Genomic DNA, 24070 nt, shown 5'->3' with positions numbered 1-24070 from the left:
GAATGACATGACCCTCTTCTGACATTTATAATCTCTCATCAAGACAACAGGCAACAGTGACTATAATAAATGAGAATGCATTGGATATTTCAAAGTGGCTAATAGTGTAGATTTAAAGTGTTTCACCAACAAAAAATGATAAGAATATGAGGTGAATAATTTGTTCATTAGCTTAACTTAGTCATTTGTAATGAAAACAGATATCAAACTATAACATGGCATCCTGCAAGTATATATAATTAATTTTTTGTCAATATAAAGTATGATTTTAAAAAAAAGACAATTTCAGAACCTCCTACCTGATCTCCCCTTAATCCTTCCTTTCCAAATCAAATCACCATACATGTATTAAATACCATGTTGAATTTCCTGTAGCATGACATAAGTGGTTCTCCCCCAGGGCTTCTCACTGTCACCTCCATAACAACAGACCTTTCCTCACCTGGTATGGGAAAGCCCTCTAGTCTCTGATGCCCATCCCCACAGCTACATAGTCCACTACTTCCCGGCACATTTCCATTCCTCTAGCAAAGCTGCCTGGTCCTCCCTGCTGCCTCTCCAGTGCCATACCTGAGCTCAAGCCATCACTTCTACATTAAACCTTTTCTCCAACTAAAATAATCTAGCCCTGTTTTCAAAGTCCGCTTATATGCCCTGCAAGCTATGGCCTCTTCCTAATTGAACCCATCAAGAATTAGGCACGTTATTCTTTGGTGAGAGCATTTTTAACTTCAGTGATTTTATAATGCACCTAGTAAAGGCCTTGTTCTAAGAGGAGAATTAATCTAGAAATCTCAGTCTCCATTTGATAAGAGCTCTAAAGCATAGAGTTGCAAAGGGAAGATTCATTAATAAACTAATGTTAGGGGGGAAAATCCTTGATATGAAGAAAATCATGGACCTCCACACTAAAGGGCAGTCTGAATAAGAAGTAAACATGAAGGGGGAGCATGGGAGGAATAGATGCACTCTAGATAAGGCAGGGGGGTAGGAGGGGAAGGGAGGGGGCACGGGGTTAGAAATGATGGTGGAATGTGATGGTCATCATTATCCAAAATACATGTATGAAGACATGAATTGGTGTGAATGTATCTTGTATATAATCAAAGATACAAAAAAATGTGTTCTATATATGTAATATGAATTGTAATACATTCTGCTGCCATATATAAAAAAAACTAAAAATAAAAAAAAAAGAATTAAACATAATTGTAAATAACTTACATACATCCTAGGAAAACTTCAAAATTTCATGAGTAACAATAAAAGCATAAAATTTTGAAAGAAATGAACACAGATCTCTCTACAAAAGCAGTGAATCCCATTTGGCTTTTTATCAGCACTACTAGAAAACTAGTACAAATTGGAAGCAATTCATTTGATGTTTCAAGGGCAAATTGTTGGACCTTACAATTCTACATAGGCATGCCAGTGCAAGGACAAACAAAAACCCACACATTTTTGGCTATGCCAGAATGTTGATGGCTATTAAACCATGTTCTGAAACACACAGATACACTGCAAACCATTTGTTTAAAAATAATTACATAACAAAGAAGATGATCAAATTATGTTTAGTTCTAAACTATACTTGATGCATAATGAAAATATAGGATAAGTATAATAGATTATAACACAGTAGGGAAAATAAAAAATGTTATATCCTAAACTTTCAGTGATTCACACAATGAAAATTTTTAAATAATGATAGAAAAATATAAGTTTTAAAATATCCACTGAATATTTAAATATATCAAGTACCAAAAACAGATATTAAATCATAATTTTAAAGCAGAAAAGAAAGCTGGAACTAAGGGAACTCATTCGATTCCAATACACACACATACATAAAAGTAAGAAAGTCTTATATGGAAAAGTCTCATATTACGGAGGTCAGTAATAATAAATGTAAATGGATTAAACTCTCTTACCAAATGGAACTATCAGAATAAGGTAAAAGAATAAGTAATAGATTTTCAGAATACAGTTATCTGTCATTATTGAGACACATCTGAAACAGAATGAATCAAAAATTAGCAACAATAAATTTGGAAGAATATAAATCAAATAACACTGAGCAAGAGGAAAATAGGGCAAACTTTATGTATAAACAAAATAATACAGAATCAAAAGCAAAAGCTGGTGCAAAGAGCTATTTTATGAGGATAAAATGTGAAATTGAAAATGATGTTATAATACTCATGAAGTTTATGTAATTAACAGAATGAAATCAAACTGTTAAAGAAAAACTGATAACCAATGTGATTCCGCAATCTGTATACGGGGTAAAAATGGGAGTTCATAACCCACTTGAATCAAATGTATGAAATATGATATGTCAAGAGCTATGTAATGTTTTGAACAATTAATAATAAAAATTAAAAAAAGAAAAGCTGAAAAATCCAGATTTGAAAATTAAGATTCTTCTGCACATTTACTAAGTAGACCAAAATTAACACAAATAAGGGAGTTTAACAACTCAATGGAGACACTTGATCTGAAAGTGTGTGTCTGTCTGTGTACATATTTAAGAGAGAGAAAGATTGTAAAATTTTGACCCTAACAAACAAAATTGCTTGTTTTATAATATATGTAACCATTCCCAAGCCTCAACTATTAGGCCACAAAGAAGAATCCCCAAAATTGTAAATTACCACATTAACCAGATCCAAATTAATAACAGAAAGGAATAACGTATTGTGTCATCTAGAAATTAGAAACAAACAAATGAAAGTGACATTCAATATGCTTTTTGCTAATACAGGACTAAAATAACAGGTTTCAAAACAAATGACTCTGAAAGCATTGCACTTATGAATCCACTGGATGTGACCAAAGTTAGAATAATTAGTATAAACCTTGAACATATTTTTCTTCTAAAAAGTGAGACTAAAATAAAAATTACATATTCAACACAAGTAGCTAGAAAGATGAATAGTAAATTAAAACCAAGGAAAGTAAAAAAAAAATTATATAATTATTAAAATTTAATTGAATGAACTAAGAAATAAAACAAGTACTTTATTCATAAAACTGAGAACTTATTCTTTCAAAAGATCTCCCTTTCTCCAAAATAAATAAATTTTTGACAAGTATTTTCTTTTAAAAAGGAAAGAAAGAAGGAAAGAAAAGTTTCAAATAAAAGCACCAAACATGGAAAAAAATTGTGGAAAATATGGTTTTTAAAAATGACAGGTACAACAGTGTAACAATAAATTTAAAATTGAATTAAACCCAGCTAAACAGAAATAGAATATGTAAAAAATAAGAAAGGGAAGCCACAATGAATTATAAAGAATAGTCCTCATACACATTATTTTCTCATATTTTAGTAAATAAAATTAAAAATAAGTAACAGGGTTTTTAAAATCCTGCATGTTTAGTTACTTAGTAACTTCAACAAAATAACTCTTGTATTAAAAGAAGAAATTTAAAAATGCTTAAACTAGAATGCTAACCAATGCTAAATCACAAATTCATGCAATAGAATTACAGCAAAATTACAAGGAAATGGCTGTGTCCCTGTAGTATGCTATTTTTAAGTCCTTTGGGTATAGATCAAGGAGTGGGATAGCTGGGTCAAATGCTGGTTCCATTCCAAGTTTTCCAAGAAATCTCCATACTGCTTTCCAGATTGACTACACCAATTTGAAGTCCCACCAGCAATGTATGAGTTGCCTTTTTCCCCACATCCCCACCAACACTTATTGTTGTTTGTGTTCTAAATAGCTGCCATTCTGACTGGAGTGAGATGAAATCTTAGAGTGGTTTTGATTTGCATTTCTCTAATTGCTAGAGATGTTGAACATTTTTTCATATGTTTGTTTATTGATTTTATATCCTCTTCTGGGAAGTATCTGTTCAGTTCCTTGGCCCATTTATTGATTGGGTTATTTATTTATTTATTTGATGTTAAAGTTTTTGAGTGTTTTATATATCCCAGAGATTAGTGCTCTATCTGATGTGCTTGTGGTCAAGATTTTTCTCACTATTCACAATAGCTAAATTGTAGAACTAACCCAGATGCCCTTCAGTAGATGAATGGATAGGGAAACTTTGGTATGTGTGTGTTCCACACAATGGAACATTACTCAGCATTAAAAGAGAATAAAATCATGACATTTGCAGGTAAATGAATGGAGTTGGAGAATATAATGCTAAGTGAAGTAAGTCAATTCCAAAAAACCAAAGGCCAAATGTTTTCTTTGATATGAGGGTGCTGACTCATAACAGCAATGGAGGGAGAGCATGGGAGGAATGGAGGAATTTTAAATAGGGTAAAGGGGAGGGAAGGGAAAAGAGGGGTCATGGGGATAGGAATGATGGTGTAATGAGTTAGACATCATTACCCTAAGTACATGTATGAAGACACAAATGGTGTGAAAATACTTTGTGTACAATCAGTGACTTGGAAAATTGTGTTCTATATGTGTAATATGAAATAAACTGCATTCTGCCATCATGTATAACAAATTAGAATAAATAAATAAGAGAAAAAGAAAATTTTACAAGGAAATGAATAAGCATTACAAATTGACTATTGTAGATAAATAAGAACTGAACATTTTTAATGACCTCATGGTTCAAAAGAGTCAATTTTAGCAAGATAGAAATCCTCTATAAATTAATCCATAAGTTTAAAGCAATTCTGATCATGGTTATCAAAAGTATTTTTATGTAATTTGAGAAAGTTATTCTAATTTTTGTCAGTATGCAAGTATTTTCTCAGTATTTTTAAAGGATTGAGAAGACTCTTGTTCTACCAGATGTCAAAGAATACTAAAAAGTCCTAGCAATTGAAACAATGTTGGCCAGGGGTGGTAGCCCATGCCTATAATCCTAGCAATTCAGGAAGCTGAGACAAGAGTATTGCAAGTTCAGAGTCAGATTCAACAACTTAGTGTAACCATATCTCAGATTTTTTAAAATAATAAATAATAAAAATAAAAAGAGCTGGGGATGTAGCTCAGAGTCAAAGCAACTCTGGATTCAATCCCCAGTAAATAAACAAACAAACAAAAAAGCTCTACATCTATACTTGGAGTAAGAAGAACTGTAGTTTGAAGTATGAAAATCATTAGTTCTCTCCAGCAAATAAATATTTGTTTCTTTGCCTCTGTTTAGGGTATCAATGCCCTGTCCCGCCTACTGTGAAGTTAAAAAGTCATATGACTTTCTTTGACCAATGAAGTGTAGATACAAGTGATCCATGCAATTTCCAGATAGAAGCTTTAAGAACCAACATCAGGTACCATGTTCCTTCCCTCTGATATGATAATTCTTATTGAAAGCTTTCATATTCCAGGTGCCCGAGCAAGAATGGAAGGGAGTTTCCAGCCAACCTACAATGGATATTCAGCATGAGAGTGAAATAAACCTTTGATGTTATAAACCATTAGGACAGGTTATTACTGTGACATACCTGGCCTAGACTGAGACATAAAATGGCTTTTCAGCAGTTATCTTTTAAATTCTGTATTCTCTTATAGTACTTGAATATTTCCCCCCCCAAAAAAAATGTATTCATGCATTCCTTCTAACATAAGAAAAAAAATTACTGAAAGTCAATTAAGGGGAACAAAAAATATATTGGGAGGAAATTATTTACAAGTTACTCCAATAGTTCATTTTGCTAAGTTTAATGTTTTGGGGATATTAAGGAGGTTGGCAACCAGATATTATGAGAATAATTCCCTATGAATCTCTTATCCTAAAATAAAATCAATAACAATCTTATTACCAACCCAAAATCTCTCATTTGGGGGATTTTATAGATGTCGCTGATAGAGATTAGGAAATATATGAAGTGCTCAGAACTACCATTTCCCCTATAGTGCCTCAAAGTGGCAAACCATTCTCCTTTGCAAAGCTCTCATCTTTGGAGTAAAAAGCAAAAGCAATGAGATGAAAATAATGGCCAATTATCCATGGAACACACATAAACAAAAAAATGTTCAACAATAGGAAATCCAAGATGGTGGGCCAGAGGGAGGCAAGTTTCTGTGTCGCCCTGTGGTCCAGGTCTCAACTAGTGAGAATACTGCTTTGCTGAAAGCAATAGAGGACCCCTCCACAGCAGATCCCGTGAAGGAATGACAGCTGCCGCACTGCGCAGGCCCAGGCCTCAGCGTTGGAAAAGGACTCCTGAGTACTCACCCATGCAGGTCTCGGGGTGCCTCAGCATCAGCACTGGCGCAGAATTCCTAGACACCGCGCTCACAAAAGACACTCAGCCACTACCCACGCCATAACTCTGGCCACCATCCCTTTGTGGACCCCCATCTACTAACTTGGGGCTCCCCCAGTCTCCTCCATCTTGGGACTCAGCAGCTACTTTCATAGTCCCCTACTCAAGGTAGCCTCCCCGCACCTGGGGACATTACAGGCTCTGAAGAAAACAGACAGCCACAGCGCTGCTTGCCACAGAGCTCATCTCTGAACACATCGCACAACTCCAACTCCTCCACCCAACCCAACACCCCATCGCTGAAAGCAGCTGCCTCCATCTTGGGTCACCTCCATCACCATATTTAGTCAGGGCAACTACCAGTTTGGAACACCGCATTGCCAGGTACTCATAGTTTTCTAATTCCGCCCCCACCCCAATACACAGCAGCCGCTAACTCAGCAGAGTGAATGCCCAATTCAAAACAACCCTCCATGACGGGTGTGCAGCCACCAGAGTGCGACACACAAGACCCCTGGAGAGAAGTTACTGGTTAGGAAGTACAAAGGGAGAGGGTGAGGGAGATAACTTTAGAGGCTAATTTAGAGGGCAGGAACAGTGAGCTCTACAGGCAAGATGAGGATATAAGATCTGGCACTCACATCACAGGAGCAGACCCCAAAGGAGATCCTTGAGGTGCATTCTACCAACAGGACCAGCAGATGCCATACCTCACTTCCAGGTGCTCTGCACCCAAGACCAACCCTCACACTTTGGTAACCCCCACCATCCTGAAGGCAGAGACCAACTAAGAACAGACAACCCCACCTAATGGATGAGAAGGAAAGCAGGAAAGATACTTATCTCCAACCAACTTATCCCCTTGTTTCTACCTTCAATATTTTTTTCTTTCTTTTCCCTCTTTATTCTCCCAGCCTCATACCCCCAACATATGTGAAAGCAAGTACTTTATATAAAGAATTAGGATATTGAGGACTGAGACTACTGAATAGTATATTACAGTTGTGTTGTATATTCTTTTTGTTTGTTTTGTTTATTTCTTCTCTTTTTTCTCTCCAATTTTTACTATTTTAACATTTTCTAAAAATATATGTGTTTTTCTTATGTACTCTATTGTTTCCTGTTACTTGTCTACCCAAAATTACTACCTTTCTATTCTGCTGCTAACCTTCTTTCGATTTCTCTCTCACACTTCCTAAGATATAATAACTCCCTATTCTCATCACATACCTCCTCCACATATCTTCCTACACCTCACCCCGAGTTCTTTGTCCACTATCAGAAACTGCAAACCCTTTTACAAACCTACTGATTATATTGTAGATAATAATTGAATTCACCATTTCTGTACATTGTGACAAAACTGTAAATGTCTTAAAAACAACTACTTGCTTGTATTTTTTTTCATATTGGGATCTGTTAACATCATCCTTTCCCTCAAAGGTGAGGTATTGGAACCCTAAAGGGCCACTATAAGCCTATAAGGTAAAAATGGTAACAACTCGGATCCACAGAGCTAGAAAAGAACACACACAAGCAACATGAAAAGACAAGGGAAGAAAGTGCCTCAAACAAATCAAGATATCACATTATTAGAATCCATGGCCAGCACAGCAGATTAAATTACAGAGAAGGAGTTCAGAATGTACATAATTGAAATGTTCTGTGAATTAAATGATGATATAAGAGAGCAAATACAGGCAGCAAAAGATCATTTTGACAAAGAGCTACATAAGCAAATACAGGAAGCAAGAGATTACTTTAATAGGAAGATAGAGGTTCTAAAGAAAAACCAAACATAAATCCTTGAAATGAAAGTAACAATAAACCAAATTAAAAGCTCAATTGAAAGCATCATCAACAGATTAATAAACCACTTGGAAGACAGGACCTCAGACAATGAAGACAAAATATATAATCTTGAAAAGAATGTAGACCACACAGTGAAGATGGTAAGAAACCATGAGCAGAACATTCAAGAAATATGGGATAGCATGAAAAGATCAAATTTAAGAGTTATTGGGATAGAGGAAGACATAGAGTTCCAAACCAAATAAATGATCAATCTATTCAATGAAATAATATCAGAAAATTTTTCAAACATGAAGAACAAATTGGAAAACCAAATTCAAGAGGCTTACAGGTTGACAAGTGTACAAAATTGCAACAGATTCAAACCAAGTCACATTATAATGAAAAAACCTAACATACAGAATAAGGATAGAATATTAAAAACTACAAGAGAAAGAAATCAGCTTACATGTAGGGAGAAAACAATGATGTTATGTGCAGATTTTTCAACTCAGACCCTGAAAGCTATAAGGTCCTGGAATAACATATATCACGCTCTGAAATAAAATGTATGCCAACCAAGAATTTGGAACCAGCAAAATTAAGCTTTAGATTTGATGATGAAATAAAAACCTTCCATGATAAACAAAAGTTAAAGGTATTTACACCTAGAAAACCTGCACTACAAAACATCTACAGAACATTACAGGCAAATATTCTATGAAGAGGAAATAAAAAAAACCAACAATGAAAATCATCAGAGGGAGGTACTACACTAAAGGAAAAATCAAGTCAAGTTAAATAACAAAAATGTCTGAGAATACAAATCATGTCTCAATAATAACCCTGAATGTTAATGACTTAAACTCACCAATCAAAAGACATAGGTTAGCTGATTGGATCAAAAGAAAAAAAAAGACCCAACAATATGTTACCTCCAAGAGACTCTTCTCATAGGAAAAGACATCCACAGACTGAAGGTGAAAGGTTGGGAAAAATCATACCACTCATGTGGACTGCAGAACACTCATGTGGACTGCAGAAGCAAACAGGGATTTCCATCTTCATATCAAATAAAGAAGACTTTAAGCTAAATTTAATCAAAAGAGACAAAGAAGGACACTTTTTTACTGTTCAAGGGAAACTTACACCAAGAAGACATAACAATTATAAATATATATACCTCAAACAATAGAGCATCTGTGTTCATCAAATTCTTCTCAAGTTCAAGAATCAAATTGACCACAATAGAATAATTCTGGGTGACTTTAACACAACTCTTTTACTGCTGGATACATCTTCCAAACAAAAGCTGAACAAAGAAACCATAGAACTCAATAATACAATCGCTAACTTAGACTTAACTGACATATATAGAATAGTTCATCTTCAACCAGTGAATATATTTTCTTCTCAGCAGCACAAGGATCCTTCTGTAAAATATACCATATATTATACCACAAAGCAACTCTTAACAAATACAAAAAGTAGAGATACTACCCTGCATTCTATCAGATCACAATGTAATAAAATTAGAAGTCAATGATAAAATAAAAACTACTCCAACACCTGGAGACTAAATAATATGTTACTGAATAAACAATGGGTTGTAAAAGACATCAAGGAGGAGATTTAAAAACGCTTAGAGGTAAATGAGACCACTGATACAACATATCAAAATCTCTGGAACACTATGAAGGTAGTACTAAGAGGAAAGTACATTACATGAGGTTTCTTCCTTAAAAAGAAAAAGTCAACAAATAAATGACCTAACACTACATTGAAAAGTCCTAGAAAAAGAAGAACATACCAACACCAAAAGCAGTAGAAGACTGAAAATAATTAAAATCAGAGTGGAAATCAATGAAATTTAAACAAAAGAAACAATTAAAAATTGACAAAGCAAAAAAGTTGGTTCTTTGAAAAATAAATAAAATTGACAACACTTAGCCATGCTAACAAAGAGAAAGAGAAAAAAAACACAAATAACTAACATATGTGATGAAAAAGGAAATATCACATCAGACACTACAGAAATACAGAAGATAATTAGAAATCATTTTGAAAACTGGTACTCTAATAAAATAGAGAATATTGAAGGTATCAACAAATTTCTAGAGGCATGTGAGTTTCCCAAATTGAATCAAGATGATATACACAATTTAAACAGATCAATTTCAAGCAAGGAAATAGAAGATGCCATTAGAAGCCTACCAACCAAGAAGAGCCCAAAACACAGCTGAGTTCTATAAGACCTATAAAGAAGAACTAATACCTATATGCTACAAATTATTTCATGAAATAGAAAAAGAGGGAACACTTCCAAACCCATTCTATGAGGCAAATATACCCTGATTCCAAAACCAGGCAAAGACACATCAAAGAAAGAAAACTTCATATACACAATGGAATACTACTCAGCAATAAAAGAGAATAAAATCATGGCATTTGCAAGTCAATGGATGTCATTAGAGAAAATAATGCTAAGTGAAGTAAGCCAATCCCCAAAAAACAAATGCCAAATGTTTTCGCTGATATAAGGTGACTGACCCAAAATGGGGTAGAGAGGGGGAGCATGGGAGGAATAGATGAACTCTAGATTAGGCAGAGGGGTGGGAGGGGAAGGGAGGGGGCAGGGGGTTAGCAAGGATGGTGGAATGTGATAGATATCATTATCCAAAGTACATGTATGCAGACATGAATTGGTGTGAACATGCTTTATATACAGAGATATGAAAAATGTGCTCTATATGTGTAATAAGAATTGTAATGCATTCCACTGTCATGCATTTTAAAAATAAAATCAATTCAATATGAAAAAAGAAAGAAAATTTCAGACCAATATCACTAATGATTATAGATGCAAAAATTCTCAAAAAAAAATTCTGGCAAATGAAATGCAAAAACATATCAAAAAGATAGTGCACCATGATCAAGTGTGATTCATCCCAGGGATGCAAGGTTGGTTCAACACATGGAAATCAATAAATGTAACTCATCACATCAATAAACTTAAAGGTAAGGACCATATGATCATTTCAATATATACAGAAAAAGTATTCGATAAAATATAGCACCCCTTCATGTTCAAACACTAGAAAAATTAGGGATAACAGAAATATATCTCAACATTGTAAAAGCTCTCCATGCTAAGCCCCAGGCCAATGTCATTCTAAATGGAGAAAAAAATGAAAGCATTCCCTCTAAAAACTGGAAAATACAGGAATACCCTCTTTCACCACTTCTAGTTCTTGAAACACCAGCCAGAGCAATTAGACAGACCAAAGAAATTAAAGGGATACACATAGGAAAAGAAGAACTCAAATTAGCACTATTCACTGACAATATGATTCTATATCTAAAAGACCAAAAAATTCCACCAGAAAACTTGTAGAACTAGTAAATGAATTCATCAAGATATCAGGATACAAAATCAACACCCATAAATCAAAGGCATTTCTGTATATCAGTGACAAATCCTCTGAAAAGGAAAACTACCCCATTTACAATAGCCTTAAAAAATAAAGTAAAATAAAATGCTCGGGAATCAGCCTAATGAGAGAAGTGGAAGACCTCTACAATGAAAACTACAGAAAGCTAAAGAAAGAAATTAAATAAGACCTTAGAAGATGAAAAGATCTCCCTTGTTCTTGGATAGGCAGAATTAATATTATCAAAATGACCATACTACCAAAAGCATTATACAGATTTAATGCAATTCCAATCAAAATCCCAATGACATTCCTCATAGAAATAGAAAAAGCAGTCATGAAATTCATCTGGAAAAATAAGAGACTGACAATAGCTAAAGCAATCCTTAGCAAGAAGAGTGAAGCAGGTGGCATCATTATATCAGACCTTAAACTGTACTACAGAGCAATAGTAACAAAAGCAGCATGGTATTGGTACCAAAATAGGCTGGTAGAACAATGGTATGGAATAAAGGACACAGAGACTAATCCATATAATTACAGCTATCTTATATTAGACAAAGGCGCCAAAAACATACATTGGAGAAAAGATAGCCTCTTCCACAAATGGTGCTGGAAAAATGAGAAATCCATATGCAACAAAATGAAATTAAACCCCTATCTCTCACCATGCACAAAACTTAACTCAAAGTGGATCAAAGACCTAGGAATTAAACCAGAGACACTGCACCTATTAGAAGAAAAAGTAGGCCCAAATCTCCATCATGTCAGATTAGGCCCCAACTTCTTTAATAAGACTCCTATGGTGCAAGAATTAAAATCAAGAATCAATAAATTGCATGGATTAAAACTAAAAAGCTTCTTCTCAGCTAAAGAAACAATAAGTGAGGTGAATAGGGAGCATACATTTTGGGAGCAAATTTTTACCACTCGCACTTCAGACAGAGCAGTAAACTCTAGGGTATATGAAAAACTCAAAAAGCTGAACACCAAAAAAACAAGTGACCCAATCAATAAATGGGCCAAAGAACTGAACAGACTCTTCTCAGAAGAGGATATACAATCAATCAACAAATATATGAAAAAATGCTCATCATCTCTAGCAATCCGAGAAATGCAAATCAAAACTACTCCAAGATATCATCTCACTCCAGTCAGAATGGCAGCTATTATGAAGACAAACAACAATAAGTGTTGGTGAGGATGTGGGGAAAAAGGCACACTCATACATTGCTGGTGGGACTGCAAATTGGTGCAGCCAATCTGGAAAGCAGTATGGAGATTCCTTGGAAAACTTGGAATGGAACCACCATTTGACTCAGCTATCCCACTCCTTGGTCTATACCTAAAGGATTTTAAAATAGCATACTACAGGGACACAGCCACATCAATGTTTATTAGCAGCACAATTCACAATAGCTAAACTGTGGAACCAACCTAGATGCTCTTCAGTAGATGAATGGACAAAGAAAATATGGTGTATATACACAATGGACAAATACTCAGCAATAAAAGGGAATAAAATCATGGCATTTGCAAATAAATGGATGGAGTTGGAGAATATAATGCTAAGGGAAGTTAGCCAATCCGAAAAAAAAAAATGTCAAACGTTTTCTCTGATATAAGGAGACTGATTAATAGTGGGGTTGGGAGGGAGAGCGTGGGAGGATTAGGCAATAGGACAAAGGGGTGGGAAGGGAAGGGAGGGTACATGGGAGTAAACAAGATGGTAGAATGTGATGAACATCATTACCCCAAGTACATATATGAAGACACAAATGGTGTGAATATACTTTATATACCACAAGAGATATGAAAAATTGTGTTCTATATGTGTAATATGAATTGTAATGCATTCTGCTATCATAGATAACAAATTAGAATTAAAAAATTTTAAAAATATCCAACAGTAGACCTGACCTCTGACCATTTACTGAACTTTGATTCACAGAACTCTGAACATGTACAACATAAAACAGACTTCTTTTCAGTAGTAATCTCATTGTGAACTACGAAAAAATCGTGACCTGATCATTTGTACAGAGGATCCAATTATAGTAAAAGTTCTTCTTGTATCTCTCTTGAGATTGTTCTTTACTTGTCAATATCAATGTCTAAAAGCTATTGGTCACAATTAATTTGATTGTCATCTAGCTAGATGGTCATTGTGATATGACTAAATGAGCCAAAACAAATGGATAGAGAATTTTGTGATGTTCAAATGTTGCTATAACATGTAGAACAACAAAAGGTAAATTCCATTCAATTGCTAAAATTAAAGAAGAAAGCTAATGCACTGAGTTATTACCAATTTATTTGCAATGACAAGTGTGCTCGATAGTCTAGCTCTCAGCATGTTGTAAGGACTGGAAGGAATTTGGAGCTGTCCATTCAGCGTACAAATCCCCACCCAAGCACTTTTTGATTTTCAAATTGATAAATGCAATTAGTAGTTATTATAGTTATTGTATGATAATTATCTCAAATCTCAACTGTCAGAAATGGAAAATTAGGCTCGACTACTTCTTCAGTACAATTCTCTAGAAATTCTCTTAACAAGACTGCAAGACCATCTGTAAGGTCATTCCAGAAAAACCTGTTCCATCTATATTTATCTGAGTTGATTTTAAATCTGACATGTCTCTTTGGCTGGTCACTCTGGTTTCTTCTGAGTTAATTAAGATAAGTTACCACAAAAGCCTAGCACAGCAGCAAATGTGCCTGTGGTACAGGCACTAAATAAGATTAGAAAAAGGAACATTTAGAATGGCCATTTAATCTTGAAGTTACACTACACACACAAAAAAAAATATCTCTGATTCCCAAGTGATAGTATACAGATGTCTCTGTAGGATAACAGATGGAGTAAAGAATGCAAAAATGACTAAAATTAATGAAGGTGTTATCACAGAGAGTCACCTCTTAGACTTTGGGTCTGATCTTTCCCTGTGACTAAGGCAACTGTTGTACAGTGGAAAGAGAGGGGGATTTAGAGTCAGAAATCCACACTGTTAAGACTCTGGGAAGGACAATTATATTCTTTATGCCTTGGTCCTTACTTATGAGATACAGTAGTAATACCTAACTTGGGAATAGTGGTATAGATTAAATAAGAGAACATGCAAAATTCCCTTATCAATTGCACCGTAGGCCCCAAATGATCATTTTTTTAGAAGTCATGTGATTTAGAACAAAGGATCCATTGGAATCTATGATGTGAATGCAAATTCTAATACCAAGTTCCACTCTGCACCTTAGACATAAGTTAAGTTTGACATTCATTCAGAAAGAATAGACAATAATAGAGACAAATTCAGAGTCCACTTGAAGCAAATGTTTCTCAGGTAGAGCTCCGCATGGGAAGGAGCAAGCTCAGGAGTTCTAGAGTTGGTTTGTTTTGACTCCTGGAGTCAGAGGTGGGTGGGCAGGGAGCTGCCTTCCTTCTGACCAGTGCTGAGTTCCCCAACACTGGCAGGAAGCTTTTGTCTCCACTGATTCGTATTGATCCATTCCTAGTGCAAATTCATTTCTCCCTTGTTTTCCCATTTCACATTTTACTGGTTTTGTGAATGATTAGGTTGGTAAATTATTCAGTAAAGCAACCATAAATTATTCTATTTCATCCATCTATGACCACTGAAGGAAACTGTTCAAAGCATCTCTCTTGGCACCTGTCTGCACTTTATCTGGAGCCCTCTAGCCCCAAGCCCAACCTTGCTTCGGCTCATGCATAGAAGAAGCCTCAGAGAGCTATTCAACTGCAGCTGGTTATCAATGTGCTTTGAACATCTAATGAAAATGTGCATGCCTACATAGGTGTCTTCCCTGAATTGTAAACATTAGCTGTGTGACCTTTGCAAGCTAGTTAACCCTTCTCTGCCTCAGTTCCCTTATTTTTCAGTATAAGGATAATAATAACATCGAATACATGGATTAAATTAGTAAATTAGTAAAAAGGTTTAGAATAGTGCCTAGAACATGGCAAGGACATTTAGGTGTTTATTAAATAAACATATTATTTGTGGGGATAATCATGCATGCCTAGTCTTCTAGGTGAAGATAAACACATTACATTTTTATTATAAAACAATATTCCAAGGGTGGTTATGCTTCTTCTAGGTATGTTTTCTAGAAGTAAAATACATTTTCTTCTAGTATCTTAGCACATATTAATGGTGCCACAATCTACCTAGTTGTCCCAGTTGAAATTGCAAATCATCCCAACAACTTCTTCTCCTTGTCCAGTTATCTCAGGTGCTATCTAATTTTGTCACTTCTACCCAACAAAACCTGTACAGTTCTCTCTACTGGGACTCTACTACTCTGTTAAGAATAGCAAGTCCCATTTTAAAAAGGATAAGGCCAGGCGTGGTGGCACACACCTGTAATTCCAGCGGCTGGGGAGGCTGAGACAGGAGGATCAGGAGTTCAAAGCCAGCCTCAGCAACGGCAAAGTACAAAGCAACTAAGTGAGACTCTGTTTCTAAATAAAATACAAAATAGAGCTGGGGATGTGGCTCATGGTCGAGTGCCTTTAAGTTCAATCCCCAGTATCCCCCCCCACAAAAAAAAGGATAAGGATTGTATGGGAGAAGTAACAAAATTCTGGAGGCATTTATGGTCAGCACTGGAAACGAAAGTACATGGAGGTTTGACTCATGGTTTGAGGAAGCTGGGAGACATTGGAGATTTGCAGAAAGTGAATGAACAGAGCAGCAGCTTCAGGTCAAGAGAACATCAATAATATTAAGAGTCACAAGATACCAATACCCTCATTTACTTATCAATGTGTCAGACACTATTCTAAGTGCTTTCTGTATACCATTTCATTTATCTGTCACATTCAATGCAAGAGATTGATGTTACTTCCATTTTTCAAATTAAGGAGTTAAAGCAGAAAAAGGTTTGGTATCTTGCCAAGGTCTTCTGTCCAATAGATGGTGACACTAGAGTTTGAACCCAGTTCTTTCTGATTCCAAAATTCATAGCCCTTCTCCATTATATTCTATCTCCCTCACAGATATGATCATGGCAATGAGTCCTGAAATAAGGTTGACTAAATCTTCTACATCAGAGGACAGCAAACTTTTTCAATAAAAGGGCTGGGTAGTAAATATCTTAGTCCTTTTCAGACCATGTGATCTCTGTCAGAATTACTCAACTCAGCTCTTAAAGAACAAAACCAGCCAAAGAAAAACATCCAAAATTGATATGCCTGCTGAAATCCCATCTCACTCAAGTCAGAATGGCAATTATCAAAAATACAAGTAACAATAAATGCTGGTGAGGATGTGGGAGGAAAGGTACACTCATCCATTGCTGGTGAAAATGTAAATTCGTGCACCCCCTGTGGAAAGCAGTGTGGAGATTCCTCAGAAAACTTGGAATGGAATCATCATTTGATCTAGTTTTCCCACCCCTCGGCTTATACCCAAAGGACTTAAAATCAACATACTACAGTGATGCAGCCACATCAATGTTCATAGCAGCTCAATTCATAATAGCTAAGCTATAGAAGCAACCTAGGTGCATTTCAACAGACGAATGGATAAAGAAAATGTGGCATATATTCACAATGGAATATTACCCATATAGAAGAACCATATAGAAGAAGCCATAAAGAAGAATGAAAATATGGCATTTGCTGGTAAATAGACAGAACTAAGTGAAATAAGTCAATCCAGAAAAAGCAACTGTTCTCTCTGATAAATGGATGCTAAAACACAATTCAGGGGCAGAATAGAAGATCATTGGATTAGACAAAGAGGAATGAAAGGAAGGGAAGGGAATGGGAATAGAAAAGACAGTAGAAAGAATCAGACATAACTTTCCTATATGAAAAACTCCACATCATGTACAACCCACAAAAATGGGATTCTAATTAGAATAAATTATACCCCATGTAAGTATAATATGTCCAAATACACTCTACTGTCATGTATATCTAAAAAAAAAAAAAATCAAATTTTTTAAATCGCAAAAAAAAAAGAATTGATGTATATGTGTTCCAATAAAATATTTTTTGTAAAATAGATCATGAGTCAGATTTGGCCAACAGCATATAGTTTAGCCAACCACTGTTCTAAATAGAGATTTCTGTGGTCTGTCAGACCACACAAATATATTTCTACTTTTATTTAACTCTTTTAAAAACTCATCTTATGGTAATTAGTAGTGCCAGGTGATATGAAATTGATTGATACTTGATACTAATTTAGGCACAGGAAAATTTATGCTAATATTCACTGTTTCTGCCCTCCCTTCATCTCACCTCTTAAACTAAACCAGGCAAAATAATGTATTTAAAATATCAGAAATGTGGGAATTGGGGAATAAATCCTAGCTTTTAAAATGCAATGAAATACAAGGTTCAGGAAGAAATTCTACCCAGAGTCTAAAGGCCAAGAAACAAGAGTTCTTGTCTTAGCTTTACCAGTAGCCAACTCAGTGGCTCCACAAGCACCTTTGGACCTCTCCATTGCCCCTTCCGGTGACTAAGGGGAAGGTCAGATAGATATTAGATTGCCCTCCTAAAAATATGCCCTAGCCACAAGCTCTTGCTCTGTCACCCCGTAAGTTCTGAGCAAGTTCCCACAGAATGGGATCAGTTGACCTTGGACATGATATGACCCTCTTCAAGGTTAGAAAATAGAAGTATACATTTTGGACAGGGGCATCTAGGGTCAAAAAGAATTCCATGTGCCTGGTGCTGTCATTGAATGCCCTGGGTGTTCACAAAATACTCCAGTATCATCGTGATCACCACCTGAAATGCTCTGACCATGATTTTATTCTTAAAGGAGAACTGAAGCTGTCAGAGTCTTGTACATCAGAAACAGGCATGGCCCAGTCAGTTTTTTGGATCTGGTGTGGACTGTGGCATTCCTCTAGTTTTTCCCCTCCTTGAACAGATAAGAGAGCTGAGATTCAGAAAGACAAAGAGAAAGTTGATGAGTGATTGAATCAGAAATGGAGGAAATATCTTCCTTAAGGTCCAGTTCTTCTAATCATGCTGGCATGTAAACTCCAATACACTGTCCTACTAATCCTGCATATATGTTGAATGTATGTTAGAGAATATTTCTTCCTATTTGAATTCCACAAATCCCTAGTATATAAATGTTCGTATTAGTAAAAAAGTAATTACTATAGTCAATATTATGTAGGGGAAAGTAGGAGTGAGGGGCTGTCTCATAGACAGAGACATCTATGGCCCAAATCCCAGTTCTGCCACTTACTGGTTTGTATATGTTTATCTTCTGAGAGTAGCAGTGCTCACTGCTGCCATCTTTAAATAAATAGATTAGGTAAATCCCAAATACCTGACTAGTCTCCTCAAATTAGTCTAGGTGATCAAAACCAAGAAAAGCCTGAAAAAATGTCATAGTCAAGGGGATCCCAAGGTGCTAGGATTATTAGTGATATAATGTAGCATATTGAATAAGAGCCTACAACAGAAGAGGGATATTAGACCAAAACTAAGGATATCTGAATGCAAATGCACTGTGGACCATAGTTGATAATAATGTATTAATAATAGTTTCTTAATTGTATAAACTGCACCCTCCTAGGGTAAATGTATGAGAGGTATTTGGGAATCCTCAGTAGTACCATTGTAAGCTTTCTTCCAAACTATTTTAAAATTTAAAATATGCATATATTTTTAAATGATGCAAAAATAATAAAAATGTGCATTATGGCAAGAATACATTTGAAAAGATACTCTGAAGCACATTGGAAGGTTTGCATATTTGGTTAGGGGAAGAGATGGCAGCACAATATAGGAATAAAGAAAAAGGCAAGAGGAGATTGGCAGGGCTAACACACCCGTTAGGAATGAGAGACACGTGCTTCAGGACCAGGATATTTTTCAGAAATCAGGAAAACATTTTTCTATTTTTCTTTGTAAAGTCAGGAGAAAAGCTATTAATTTTGGGGGATTGATAAAGTTTTCATTTGTTTTTCTCCAATCAGAAAGAAAAATGTTTAGGAGCAACAAAATTTCATTATGATGAGAGGTACCCATGAAGACAAAAATAACAAAGACCCACAGAAGTCATAATGTGTCCTTGGGGAAGGTTGAAATGGGAGCGAGGCAGCAGGAATTGTCATCAACCAGGATATAATGTGCCCCAGACTAAGAAGAATGACTAATTTACTCCTCTTCTCCCAAGGCACAAATCCAACCAACCACCTGATAACTAACACAACTGAAAGGAGGTGCCTGAAGAAGTCAGCATTCTCTTGAGAAGGAAGAGGAAAGAAGTGGCATTTAGGTCTGAGATGACCAGCCTTTGTGGATGTACAGTGTGTGGGGACACTAAGCAAGCATTGAAGGCCCTGGCTCATGCCCCCTACATGTAGTCAGCCCTGGAGGAGGTGGCAGACACTTCATGGATTTAGTTGGTGTCCAGTCACCAATTTTAAGAGCACCCCCAGGAGACTCTGAAATTCAGTCATGATCAAATGTGTGTTCCTGAAATATTTCAAGAGCAGCAGTGAGTATTAATAAAACCCAGGAGGTTGCAATATGTGGAGAATTATGTGGCCTCATAACCTCAGATGCAGCCTTCTTGGCCAACAAGAATCCAGCCGCACTGAATCAGATAAAGGGGAATATGGTGGGTTGTGTAATAGAGAAGAGAAATACACCAAAACCTTCACACATTAACATTGGTAGCTAGCTGCTCTACAAGGAATCTAGTTGGGATAATCATGCTATTTGGAGAAATGTGGAATCTAGTTGGGATAATCATGCTATTTGGAGAAAATTACTGGGCAACCATCCAAAGCCCAGGAACCCTTAATTCGTTTCCATTCTCTAATTTCCAAGGTTGAAAGGGAAAAAAAAACTGTAATTGGTTGTCCTCAAGGGACTAAAACTAAGTGATTTGGGACTGGTGTCCCAATGCAAGTGTGGGATATTGAGCTCAGACTCTCAAAGGGACATCCTCCCCATAAAACCCACAGGTTCTTACTATGGTTGGAATTGAAAAACCACAAACTACTTTCAATATGGCAGGCCTAATTAGAGGCAGAACCTAGAGACATATGCACTGGTGTTAGTGTCTCTCATATCAGGGATGGCTCAGGGTGAGGACATCTTTAATATAACATACTCTCCCCAACCTTTTTTTCTTTCCAGAGAAGAGTCTTATAAGTAGACGAGGATATCTATTAATATTTTATCTGGCAAAGTAGATTAAAGAAGAAAAAATGCATTCTAAGGCTACATAATTTTTAGCATAAGTGGATTAAAAAAGAAAAAATATTTTGATAAAATACTAAAATACAGAAATAGAGGGAAACTGTTTAACCACAAAAATACCATCTATTTTGATTTAAAAGCTATATTTATATTAAAATAGAAATAAAATAAATGTGCTCAGATTCACTATGATTCATATTCTAGAAATTCTATTCTCTGAAAGCAAAAAGAGATGGCAATAGAGTTATACATATATATTAAAAAATGAATGATAAAAATTTACTAGAAACATGATTTCATAGTCAGATAATGCAGGAGAGTAAGCTAGTAATTATTTTAAATAATAAAAACTAAAGTCAGCCTGATAGGAGATAAACATGTGCATGCACGCACACACACACACACACACACACACACACACACACAGAGCAATTCTAGTGCAGTGGCTGAAGTGACAATGGAAAAAAAACTCATTCATCATATTCACAGAAATGCTATTAGGAGAAATAATTTTGATGAGGAATATCTGTAATCTACGTGAATAAATCAGCAATATTTTAATGAGAGACATAAATACTTAAATAAATGGAAAGGGGCACCATGATCTGGATAGGAGGCAATATGTTTTGAAAGTGTCAATTTTCTTAAGTCAACTTGTATGTCATATAAATCTAAATCCCAGCAGATTTTTTAATTGACAAATTGCTCTAAATGTCATCTGGAAGAAAAAGTTATAGAGTAAATATAATTTCAAGAATGTATAATGAAGGAGAAACAATCTTATCATCAGATAGCAACACATATTAAAGATAAATATAGTACTGCAGTCAGTACTGGTACAAAGTGGAAGGATGGAAAAATCGGACAGAAGAGTCACACAGAATCACAGAGGAACCCTTAACAATTTACACACACACACACACACACACACACAAGTATTCAATAAAACATTAGGAGACTGATAATAATTAGGAAATAAGAGACTTTCCTATCATACCTTAAATCAAAATTAATACCAGTTAGCATACAAAACATTCAATTGAAACTAAATTGATATTTGCTTAATATAGAGTGTTAAAGATAAAATTTTAAACCACATGAAAATAAAAGAAGAAAACCATACCTAATATCCATAAGATTTCTGGAGAGGAAGAATTTCTTTAGCTTAGAAGAAAAGGAAGAAATCACATGATAAAAGATGGACAAATTTCATATACAAAAAAAAATTAAATGTTCATATGGCAAAATATAAAAGGACAGACATGGAAAAATTTTATAGGAGATATAAAATTGTATTTATGCTTTAATTTATAGAAATGTTTATGTAACATAACAAGAAAAATATCCCAAGTTCTAATAAACACAATGAGATTTTTCAAAAAGAAAAGAACTGGAACTAAATAGAAAATTTAGGATTTTTTATTCTAAAAAATTTTGGAAAATAATTTATAAATTGTTTTTCATTAGTAACCAAAGAAATAAATATTACAATTGATACTCAATTAGCAAATGTTTTTGTAAAATATAATAATTTGTGAATCCAGTGAAGAAGACCTTCATTATTGGTAAAATTATAACATGGTTTTCCTTTAGTGCCAAGAAATTAATCAATGTAAGTTTTTAGTAATGCAAATGTCCATGCAATTTTTCCACAGTGATTCCTTTCCTAGTGAAACAATGCAAAATAGTGAAAAAGCTATTTCCATATTTTTTATAGTAGGAAAAGTTGTACAATGACAAGGGACTGACTTGTTTAAACTATGGTATACCAATTTTTAGTAGTTTTATTGATATATAGTTTGTATACTATAAAATTCATGTACATACAGTATATTTCAATGTCTTTAATATATTCACAGTGTAGGGCAATCATCAGCACAATCAATTTTAGAATTGTAAGCACCGTATCCATTAGCAGTCACTCCATATTCTTACCTCCCAGCCTGTAATCTATTTTCTGTCTCTACAGATTCACTTGTTCTGAACATTCATATGAACAGGATCATGCAAAATCCCATGCTTTGTGATTACTGTCCAGTAGCGTAATATGAAGACGCATCCAGGTTGGACCATGTGTTAGTGTTTCCTTTTTTCTTATTGCCAAATTATATTTCACTGTTACAGAGATATCATTGTTTGCTTGTGCACTTATCAGGTGATGAGTATTTGGGTTGTTTCTATTTTGGATATTATAAATAACACTGCTATAAACATTTATATATAAGTTTCATGTGATTATATGTCTTCATTTCTCTTGAGTATAATTTCTAAGAGTGAAATTGTAGGCATGTTGTAATTTTGCTGCTAGATGATTTTCCAAAGTGACAGCACCATTTTATATTTCCACCAGCAGTGTGTAAGAGTCCATCTTTGTACACACTTGCTCCTTTTTTTGGTCATATTCATTCCAGGGGCTGACAAGTGGTATCTCACTCTCTCACTGTGGTTTTGACTTGCATTTCTCAGATCACCAATGATGTTGAGCATTTCTTTATATGCTTGTCAATCATTTTTATATCTTTCTTTTTTTTCTTTTGGTACCAGGGATTGAATCCAGGGGTGCCTAACTACTGAGCCACATCACAAGCACCCCCCCAACCTTTTTATTATTATTATTTTGACACAAGGTCTCACTAAGTTGCTAAGTCTGGCTTTGAACTTGCAGTCCTCCTGCCTCAGTCCCAAGCCACTAAGATTATAGGCATGCACTGTGACACTCAGCCAATTTTACATCTTATTTAGAAACAGTTATTCCCATCTGTGCCCACGTTTTAAAAATTTGACTTTTATTACTGAGTTCTAAGAATTCCTTATATATCCTAGATGTGAACTCCTTGTTAGACATGTGATTTTCAAATATCCACTGCCATTTGTGGGTCCATTTACATTTTCTCAGTGGTGTCCTTTGAAACCCATTTTCATTTTTCAAATAGTGTCCAATTGTCTATATTTTTCTTTGTTGCTTATGCTTTGTAGGTCATAGGTAAGAAATCATTGTTAATCCATGTCCCAGCACAAAGTAATTTTCCAGTAAGATTGATTTCCTGGCACAGCTCCGTGGTCTCTTGCCATCCCCTCCCTTCTGCAGGTACAAGTTTGGTTGCTTCATCCAGGGAGCCACAGGTAGCAGCAAGTAACAGAGCAGAATGGGGAACTTTCATAGACCCCAGAGAGAGAAAAAAAGTCTAATCAAACAAAAAACTGTCAGGAAATGGGCACTCCTTGTTTCCTAGATGTACCTGTGGTATAATTTCTCATACATAATCTGAACTCACTTGGGCACCTGTTTTTCAATGTTCTCAGCATGGAAAACCAGAACAAGTGACTTCTTCAGACCAATTTCATCTCCAGCCTTGCCATTTTATCTTCACCTTGGGAACATGGAGCCTGCTTGATACATTCAACACTAAATGGTATTTCCTTAGATAGGTTGATGATGAATATGATGTCACC

The sequence above is a fragment of the Callospermophilus lateralis genome, chromosome 3 (genome assembly GCF_048772815.1).
Source record: "Callospermophilus lateralis isolate mCalLat2 chromosome 3, mCalLat2.hap1, whole genome shotgun sequence".
Taxonomy (NCBI): domain Eukaryota; kingdom Metazoa; phylum Chordata; class Mammalia; order Rodentia; family Sciuridae; genus Callospermophilus; species Callospermophilus lateralis.
This window is presented reverse-complemented; position numbering follows the sequence as displayed.